The sequence below is a fragment of the Chionomys nivalis genome, chromosome 16 (genome assembly GCF_950005125.1).
Source record: "Chionomys nivalis chromosome 16, mChiNiv1.1, whole genome shotgun sequence".
Classification (NCBI taxonomy): Eukaryota; Metazoa; Chordata; class Mammalia; order Rodentia; family Cricetidae; genus Chionomys; species Chionomys nivalis.
This window is the reverse complement of record NC_080101.1, coordinates 57,610,306-57,619,947: the sequence shown is the minus strand read 5'-3', so window position 1 is coordinate 57,619,947 and position 9,642 is coordinate 57,610,306. Positions and strand designations below refer to the sequence as shown.

At 34.9% G+C, this 9,642-nt stretch overlaps 1 non-coding gene across 1 annotated transcript; it reads right to left on the bottom strand.

Annotated features, from left to right (window-relative positions):
• Positions 1 to 6,998: 6,998 nt before the first annotated feature.
• LOC130888293 (5S ribosomal RNA) lies at positions 6,999 to 7,117 on the bottom strand. Its single transcript, XR_009058431.1, has one exon. It is a non-coding gene; the product is annotated as a 5S ribosomal RNA (ribosomal RNA).
• Between the last annotated feature and the right edge of the window lie 2,525 nt (positions 7,118 to 9,642).

The window sequence follows — 9,642 nt, the reverse complement described above, 5'->3', positions numbered from 1 at the left end:
TAGCCTGTCTCTAACTTTGAGTCAGTGATGAAGGGCGTTTTCTCTGTTGCAATAATTTCTTCGCTACCTCCACGTCTTCTGGAAGGCAGTCATTAAACATACTTGACTGGAATGCTTTCCTTTAAGGAAAGGTGTATATTTTAAGTATTTGTCTTTTTTTTCCCCTTGCTTCTTCTTGTTTGCTCTATCAGTTTTCTGATGTGTGGAGTTATATTTATTTGTTTTATATTTCAGCGCTGATCATATGTTGGAAACTCCATCAGTTAGGTTTTCTGCTCCTTTAACACATTCCTGCATTAGAAACCACCTTTGCAGAAGCTCTGTGTAGGTCGGTAAGGATATGTTGAAGAGGCATAAGTAGAAGGATATGAGTTCGAGGCCAGCTTGAGCTACACTTAAAAACAAAACAAAAAAATCAAAAGAAACCACTTTACTTTCTGAACTTACATGATATTCAGGGTTTATCCCATGCCTTGTGTGCTACAACACTGTATACTAAATTAATTTGTAAATGCATTGTATGTATATTAGAAACTTTTGAGTGCATGTATTGCCCTTGGTCCAGGTCAGCATCATTTTGGAAGACCTATTTATTGTGAATAGTTTTATTTTATTCTACAATGAACAAAAGGGGAAAAATAAAGAAATACTTAGCACACAGAGTAAAATGGAAGACTAAAGTGTTTTTTAATGAAAAGCAGTTATCTGTCTGATTCAATGTGAAACATTCCATACTATTTACTTTTGTTGAGATAAATTATTCACTAATGACCTAAAAGTCCTTTTGCTGTTCCTGATTCCTGATCTTTTTCTGCAATATTTGTTTCCAGTTGGAAAGTTAAGTTGATGAAATTCTGAATACTTACCTATACTTCCTTAGATGGTTTTATGATAAAAACACCGTCTGATACAAAGTTAAATGGGTAAATTTTTTTTAAATGGGTAAATTTTAAAAGAATTTTTACTTTGAAATAAAAAACAGGGAAAAGGAAAATATTGGAAATCTATTTAAGATATAAACAAATGTGAATATTTTAAATAAATATTCAATAGTTTAACATGTTTCTTTTGCAGGTGTTTTTTCAATACTTTAAAATGGGTTTTTTTTTTTTTGCAGTTGTTTCTACAAATTATCTGGATCTATGTATTTAATTTTTAAAATGCCAGGATACACAGCATTTATTCATTCATCAAAATGTCATTGCATTCTTGATCTGTATTAAAACTTCAGTCATATTTGAGAGATTAAAATTTACTTGTGTACTAGAAAAATTATTTAGTACCAGAGTGAAAATATGTAGATGCAAAACTATAAATATATCAGAAATACTTCTTAAAAGTCTGAAATTTATGAAATATTTAGAGTATATGGTGAATCATAGGTATTCATGTGACTGTCACCTTGGTTTTAACAAATATTGACATGGCTTAATTGTCATAGGCCCTTTTGTTTATATTAAGAGCTATACTGCCAAACATAATGAGTTCATCTCCTATTCTGCCACTAACATTTTTCTTGAAGTTGGTACATATATTTTCTCACTTAAGTTTATAACCAACATATACAATAATCATATTATATCAAAATATTGTTTTATTAATGTATTTTCAAAGCATATGAATTCTAATTTTATCTATTGTTTGGAATTTTCATGAATATTACAGGTTCAAACCTAGTATAAAATGGCTTTTTGGAGAATTACAATCTCTGAAGTCAGCAGGAGTGTATTCTAGCTGCTCTTACCTGACAACCTATCTGACATCATTTAATGATAATATTCTTCTTAACTACACTATAGCTTTGTACTAAGTTCTGCTCAAAACATCTATGAGTATTAAACCACTCAGCTTTCACAATAAATTGATAAGTTAGGTGGTATTGGCATTTTCACTTGGTTAAGGAAGTTTAGATTATCAAAATGCTTTGCATAAAATTACACATCTAGTAAGTTATAGAGCACTCTTTTTGTGTTGTTGTTTTTTTGCTGTTTTGTTTTTTGAAACAAGGCTTCTCCATAGCTTTGGAGCCTGTCCTGGAACTTGCTCTGTAGACCAGGCTGGCTCAAACTCATAGAGATCTGCCTTTCTCTGCCTCTCCAGTGCTAGAATTAAAGGCATGCACCACCGCTGCCTGGCATGGCAGAGCAATTTTTAAAGTCAAATTGTATGTTTTTCACATCTCCCAATTCCTCCCTTCTCATTAGCAATCAGGTTAAACAAATGTTTATTTATCTAACATCAGATTTGTTCGTGTGTACCCTGCCGAAGTTTATCTTTTGTTCATTTATTACAAGGGTATATTTGTAATTTTCTTACATATTTAAAAGAGGTTCTTCCTATCACTATTAATCTGTGGTCAATTACTGCAAATGAAATATCTTTTTCCATTTTAATAAACATCTTTTGTCTGTGTTAGTGACTTTTGTTGTACAAATTATGTTTTTAAATGAATAAATATATCAATTATTTTCTGCTTTTAATGTTTTTTGCATCTTGTTCAGTAAATATTACTTCATATTTCCTGGACAAATACATAAAGTCCTCTTATATTTTTCCTATGCATATATAAAATTGACTGAAGAGCCTATTTCTGAGCTTTCCATTCAAGTAAAAAATAAATATGTGTATCACTGAATAATAACACCATTTCAATAATTACTGAAAAGGACATTTGCTGATGTGTGAAAAGACAAATTCCATTTCCTTGTTTTTTAATAGGAATTATCCTATAAAATTTTTTAATCCTTTAGCCCCCATATAATTTTATGTATTCCCCAAGAACAACACATGCTCTTATTAGAGTTTTCCTTTTCCTGTGTACATTTTTTTTTGTTTTGATCATCATGAATAGTATAAATGTTATTGTTCTATTTTGTTCTGATTGGGTTTTACTAATGTTTAAATAAATATATTACTGTCTTGTATATTGTTACTGGATCCATGAAATTTCAGACTGTTAGACTTGGCTCTTACTTACATGTTTTTTGTTAGTAATTCAATTCTAAATCAGGATCCTTGCACCTGACAAGACAATCCCCTTGTCTAGATTGTTATGAACTGGTTATGTGGAAGAAGGAAGGTGATAAGGTAAAGATTGGGTAGCACAGACAGAGAGACATTTGCTGTATTGTAATTCATGACAATAACTAACCAGGAGTGTGAGATACTAGAATTTAGGGTGTACAAATGTGATGTCTGTGAGCAGGAGTCAACCTCATGGAACTTTGGAGTCTAAATAGAATGGAGGGGTTATCTCTCCTGTGGGTCCTCCCTATTGTTTGGTCTCTTAGAGATGTGTTTGAGTAAGTGAATGCTGCCATGTGGGAAGTTGTGCTTGCCTGAGCTTTCACAGTTTGATCTGTTCTGTACGGTGTCCGTGTAGATGGTTTGTCAGAGCTGAGAAGGAGGTATAGATTACCCTAATGAAACTGGTAGCTTAATGGATGATGGATAAACCCTAGTGTGTGACAGGGACAATTCCTAGAGACTGAGTTGTGGTAGAACTAGATCATGGTTAAAAATGTACAACTAATTAAGAAAATTGAAGGTGATTAGCAGAAAAATATGAAGCTGAATTAACTTTGTAATGTTGTACTGAAATCAAAAGTATTAGTGTGAATATTTCAACACATATGTGTTGGCAAAAAAATTCTTAATTCTCTACTAACATGATCAATCTGGAAGCAACACTAATCTCATAATCTCACAACTATAAATACATTTACTACCCAATTCCTGCTTTCAAATATACATTAAAGCAGAACAAGTTATAAGAATAGCCTAGAGTCATGGAAGAAAGCCTGAGAGAGTGCAGAGTAATGGAGACATTTAAAAGAAGTTCACAGAAACAATATGAACAGGTTCTGTTCATCCCAAACTGGGGCACTGTAAGCAACAAGCTAACTAAAATAATATTAGATCACAACTCAACTTTAAAAAGAGATACAGGCTTGTAGTCCATATTGAAAAAAAAAATCAATGAAACAAGTTTGGCCAGGAATGATTTCCTGACTTCAAACTCTTTGAAAACTATTTACTACTTATAACTAGAAAATAAAAGTCACTTTCTAGTGGAATAGTCTCATAGACATCACCTTAGTTAAATAAATAAATTATAAACAGATGATTAATAATTAAATATTACTCATAGTTAATTCTTCTTCAAACCACTGAGGGGCATAAGGTAACTTTAAATTGATCAGTAGACATAAGGTCGAAAGTAGTAGAGCAAGACTTTTAACTCAAAGGCCTCTAGCCTATGCATGCACTCCCCCCTCACATATATATAGTACATGTACCAGACAAATGCATACATACACACACACATGCAAACACACACACACACACACACACATAAGTTTTTAAAAAGAACATTTTATGTAGAATCATTATCTTCCACTGATTATAGAAATCTTATTAAACGAATTTATAATTTTTCAGATCTCCTAAAATTTTTCCCTTCTATGAGAAATTAGTAAAAAATTATCCATTTTTCTATACACTTTATTAATTTAATGAGATTCTTTAGTGTTAATGCAGAGAGCACAAATGATGCTGGAACTATTTATCTTCAACCAATATGTATAGGAAAAAGATGTGGCCATTAGAAATATTAACAGTTTGCCAAGGCTTTATTTGTTCAAATATATTTAATCATAGCAATAAATTATACATAAAACAGAAACAAAGTGGTTAATAATTTAAAGATTAACTGTATGTCAAAATAATTTGTTTAGTTTCACAATAATAATTTAATTGCAAGTTGTTGAGAGAAGTATGCACAACGCATAATAAATATTTGTGTCAAACAAGACAAAGAATATCTAAGAAATTAACAGTTTAGTAAATGTTTACACATTAAAAGCCTTTATTATTTGCTTAGACATGGAAATAATTTGAGAGCAAATAATTAAAACCTAATACAAACTGTGTGGTGTTCAGATATGAGTTACATAGTGATTATTTCAAGAAGATAAATATGAGTAAGAAATGCTCACATTCACTTATTCTACACAGACCCACTAATGCTTCCAAGTTTTAGAAGCATTTTGGTGAATTAAGGAGGAATAAAACATTAGAAATATTTTTATAGTTAGCATTATTACCAATAGTCAGACTTTTGACCTTCACATTGTACTGTAATGAGAAATTGGAATGCTTAAAAGCACAATTTCAAGAAAAATCATCAGTATTCACAATGGGAATTTATAATGAATGAAGACTCTCACTTCTTGACATTATCCTTCCTCTAGGGAAGGTCTAAGTTGAATAGTTCTGACTATAATTCTGTTATAATTTCTATGAGGTTCAGGCATAAAGAGATAGATATTTGTGCTATTATTGACATTAAACGGCAATCAGGAATTGCATCATTGTATCTTTCAAATTAGATTCAACATTTGCTAAGGTAAATCCCAAGTTTTACCATCTTTACATAGTTAAAAATGTAATAAATGTAATACATCTTTGCTTAATTAAATTGATTCCCCTCATATGCTGTGAATATGTTTTATTACCATTGGTTAATAAAGAAGCCATTTTGGCCTATGACAAAGCAGGATAAAACCAGGCAGGAAATCCAAATAGAGATATATAGAAAGAATAGGCAGAGTCAACGAGATACCATGTAACTACCAAAGGAGAAGTGTGGTGGCGCAAATGAATGTAGACAGATTATATAGATATATACAGCTTTAATAAGGAAATAAACTTACAGGACCAAAGGTTCCCACGGTGTACCGGAAAAGCGGAGCAAAAGAAAAAGGGCTGCTGGGCTCACGCCCGGCAGATTTATCCGTAAACCTTAGCCCGAGGCGAACACGCCCCCAATGGGTGGGGCTATGTCCCTACATCTCCCCCTTTTGTCTAAATAAGATAGAACCAAACCAAATACAACTATATACAATAATAACAAATAATAAATATAACAAACAATATTGAGAACAAAACTTTTGCTAAACATTCTATCTCAAGGAGTCTAAATAACATAGAGAGTAACTACAATTATATAATCTTCAACTCCGTCAAAGATCTGAGAAGGGAATAAATATTACTTAACAATCGAGAGATATCCAAAAATGTGCAACAATTGACAGAGACAACTGACTACCTGGGCAATCACCCAAAGTCTCGTTTGCAATGTTGAGTCAACCAACTTTGGCTAAGGCCTAACATAACTGGCATACCATTATTAAAGGCAAGGAACTTTCTTAGGACTATCCTACCCTGTCTTGGCAAGATAAGACAATCCTGTTTCATCCACTTAGGGATATTCTGTATCTTTGTCAGAAGTTGAGGTATGGGCTTTTCTTAACCCAAAGGCCAGTTCTGCCAAGAAGACAAGCTCCCAGTGGAGTGTCTTTGGTGCTCAACGTTCTCTCGGGAGTAGAGTGGTGTTGCCAGGAGTAATTGTGTCTCTTTGGCATAGAAATTTTAGGTTAGATTAAAGGCCATTTTCTACAGCTCTTCGAAGAGGCTGAAGATCATACTATCTATACTAAATATAATCTCTATGTAACTAAAAGACCTGATAAACTTAAAAATAAATATGACAAACATATAATTCTCAATACCTATCTAACTTTGAAGACTAAAAGAATAAACAACTGTGCAATATATGAAGACAATGATCTTCAACTGTAAACAATGTCATAGTATCAGAGGTAGAAATGTACAATGTAATATGGTAGATGTATCAATACAATATAGACAAAGTTATAAGCATACTCATACAAAAATAGAGGTAGGAACACTCACATTCAATATTCAACATATCAGTATACAAGAAACAGTACCAGTACAATTTTCTATAAACAGTAATTCACAAATACCAATCATCCCAAAAAACCAGTTACCCCCTTCTTTTCCTCTTCTTCTTTTTTTTTTTTTCCACCAGACCTCATTACAGATGGTTGTGAGCCACCATATGGTTGCTGGGAATTGAACTCAGGACCTTTGGAAGAGCAGGCAATGCTCTTAACCGTTGAGCCATCTCTCCAGCCCTACAGCACCCGGTATTCCCAGGCGGTCTCCCATCCAAGTACTAACCAGGACCGACCCTGCTTAGCTTCCGAGATCAGACGAGATCGGGCGCGTTCAGGGTGGTATGGCCGTAGACTGGAAATGTCCCCTAATAGTCTTTGAAAGTCATTAAGAGTCCGTAGGCGATCTCTCCGAATTTGTGCCTTTTGTGTCTTAATTTTTTGTAAACCTATTTTATAACCTAAATAATTAACAGAATCTCCCTTCTGAATCTTTTCAGGAGCAATTTGCAATCCCCATTTTGGTAAAAGTATTTTTATTTCTTCAAACAGTCTGTTCAAGGTATCCATGTTTGAATCGGATAACAAAATGTCGTCCATGTAATGATATACTATCGATTTGGGAAATTTCTTGCGTATTATTTGCAATGGTTGATTCACAAAATATTGGCACAGGGAGGGGCTATTTAACATACCCTGGGGGAGGACGGCCCAGTGGTACCTCCTCGAAGGTTGAGAATTATTATAAGTAGGCACTGTGAAGGCAAATTTTTCTCTATCTTCTTTTTGTAAAGGTATAGTGAAAAAACAATCCTTTAAATCAATAACTATGAGAGGCCATCCTTTTGGCAATAAAGAGGGCAAAGGAATTCCAGATTGCAGAGGGCCCATAGGTTGAATAACCTTGTTGATAGCCCTGAGATCTGTCACCATTCTCCATTTACCTGATTTTTTCTTAACCACAAATACAGGAGAATTCCAAGGGCTGGTAGATTCTTCTATATGTCCAGCATCTAATTGCTCTTGTACCAACTGTTCTAAAGCCTGTAACTTTTCCTCAGCTAAAGGCCATTGCTTTGTCCATATTGGTTTCTCAGTCAACCATTTTAAAGGCAATGCTGTTGGTATCTCTGAAGGGACATCAATTGCTTGTTCTTGTACAGCCCGAATGGCCGGTTTTCTCCGTTTGTAATATCTTTTAATATTATCCCCAGAAATATAGGCTCTAGAAGTAGCAGGAATGTTAATTTGGGTATTCCATTGTTGTAATAGGTCACGACCCCATAAATTCATTGCAATATTGGCTACATATGGCCTTAATTTTCCTATTTGTCCCTCTGGACCTATACATTCAACCCATCTCGTGCTCTGCCTTACTCGAGATAGGGTTCCAATTCCCAGGAGCTGAACATTTACATTCTGAAGAGGCCAATATGGATGCCAAGATTCTGGGGTAATGATACTTACATCCGCACCTGTGTCCAGCAGGCCAGTAATAAAAATGCCATTTACACACACTCTCAGCTTTGGTCTTTGGTCATTTATAGAAGTTTGCCAAAACACACGGAACTCATCTTTCTGATCATTATTGCTTGTAACAGTAGGCATGGGGCTTTCTAATTGTCCTGACGAGTCACGTTCTCTGTAGTAACTGGAAATGACTGAACCATGTTTGCCATGGGGGCCTGTGAGGCCCCCCCCTCACGTTTCCCGTCTGTATCAGGTTGCCTTGTCTATCTCTTGTAGACCTGCACTCATTCGTCCAGTGTCTGCCCTTTCCACATCTTCTACATAAACCTGAAGGCTGAGTCCTCCTATTTCTGTTATTTCTAGAAGATGCATTATTATTATTTCTGAAAATCCGTTGTCTACAATTCCTTTTCATATGACCCATTTTGCCACAATTAAAACATTTGGTATTCTGATGTCTCCTTTTACCATTGGAAATTGCTTCTTCTACCCATGCTTCAGTGCCATAGTCAAATGTATCAACATCTAGTGTATGCAAGACCCATTCTTCTAATGGCGCTGATCTGAGCTTTAAAGGTCCCAAAATCCTTTTGCATTCCACATTTGCATTTTCATAAGCCAAAGTCTCGATCATTACACGTCTTGCTTCTGGGTCAGATATCCCTATTTGTACAGCTTTAGTTATTCTTTGTAAAAAGTCACTAAAGGGTTCTCTCTGACCCTGTTTAACTCTGACAAATGATTCCATCCTCTGTCCTGGGTCTTGCACCCTGTCCCAAGCCCTTAAGGCTGCTGTAGTACACACGGAGAGTATGTTTTCATCCAAATTAGCTTGTTCCTGAGGCTCAGAAAATAGCCCCTCTCCCAAAATTTGATCTATGGAAATCTCAATTCCCTTTGCTCTTTCCTGCTGTTCTAAAAGTCTAGCCTCTTGCCTGAATAAGCATTTCCATTTCAATTGCGTTCCACTCTCAAGGACAGCAGAGCTCAGTTGAAACCAGTCATTGGGCGTGACCCTATTCGTCGTGGCCCAAGATCTTAGCATCTCTTTAACAAAAGAGGCATTCATACCAAAAGTCATTACAGCCTGTTTAATTTCTTTGAGATCATTCATACGGACAGGTTCCCATGTATCTTCCTTGATGACCCTAGGGTTTCTGGAACCAACTACTTTCTCAGTTGTTACAACTGGAAAGGCAGGTAGAACTGTAGGTAGAGCTTTGTGGGAATTGTCCCGGAGGGATTTACCCACAGATTTAGTTAAAATATGCCTTTCTACCTCTTGCTCTTCTTCCTCAGAATTTAGAAATTCCTCAATCTTTTCAATTCTATTCACCATTGCCTTCTTTAATGTCTGAATCTCCTGTCCAGAATTATGTTCTAAAGCCTTCATTGAGGATTCTAAAGTATG